Here is an 889-nt window from a genome sequence, read left to right as displayed (position 1 = left end):
GGGGCCCCCAGCCGGGGGGTGCCCGGGGGTCTCCTGCCTGAGCAGGGGGAAGGGGCAATGGTTTTGCTCCGGCTCAGGCCAAGCTCTGGGGGTCAAGCAGCCCGGCCCGAGCTCATGGGAGAGGGACAGGAGTTCGCAGGGTGCGATGTAGAGCAGAAACCCCCCGGGGCTGGTCGGGATGGGGGGGGCCTATCCGTGTCCCAGCATCACCCCAGGCTGGGGGTTTCCAGCGCTGGGAGCGGGGCAGCCCCCCGTGCCGTGGGACACCCGCAAAGCTCCAGGCTGGGCTTCACTGGCACCTGCCCCCGGCCGGGCCTGATCCTGCCAGCGGGGAAAACCCTGCTCTGTGCCCTGGGACAGCCCAGAGCATCCCTGGGGACTTGCCCTGGGAAGGGGGATAACCGGGGTGTGGGGACCATCCCCATCGTGGGACTCGCTGGGATCACCCGGAGCGGGCCTGATCCTGCAGCAGGGGCCTGATCCTGCAGCAGGGAGGGATCTGAGGGGCTCTGCCCGTGGCCAGATGGCTCCCAGGAGCCCTAAGCTCCCCATAATGCCCCTAATTGTCCCACAGCGTGGGAGTGGGTGGCCCAGCCCAGCTGGTGCCTGCGTCCCCCCACTGCAGTGGCTTTGGGACCTCTGGCTATTTTTAATCCCAGGAAGCTATTTTTGAGGGGAGAGGCTATTTTCCCTGCCTGCGGCTAATCCTGTCTTGCTTTTCAGCCTTACCCAGCTATTTGCTGGGGCTGGGCGATGGGCAGCTCCCTGCTCAGGGCAGTCTGTGTCCAGGAGGATTCCGGGGCAGGAGGAATTGGGTGGGAAGCGCTGGCTGGGATGGGCTGGGCCTGCACCCCTGCCCTGCTCTGCCGGGTCCCCCCCGTCCCGGGGC

The 889-nt window shown here is 67.3% G+C and overlaps 1 protein-coding gene across 1 annotated transcript in view; it reads left to right on the top strand.

The window, feature by feature from the left end:
* The window catches only part of TPD52L2 (TPD52 like 2), a 24,534-nt gene that overhangs the window by 975 nt on the left and 22,670 nt on the right, over positions 1 to 889 (top strand).

The sequence above is a fragment of the Egretta garzetta genome, unplaced genomic scaffold, assembly GCF_000687185.1.
Source record: "Egretta garzetta isolate BGI_Z169 unplaced genomic scaffold, ASM68718v1 scaffold223, whole genome shotgun sequence".
Lineage (NCBI taxonomy): Eukaryota > Metazoa > Chordata > Aves > Pelecaniformes > Ardeidae > Egretta > Egretta garzetta.
This window is presented reverse-complemented; position numbering and strand designations above follow the sequence as displayed.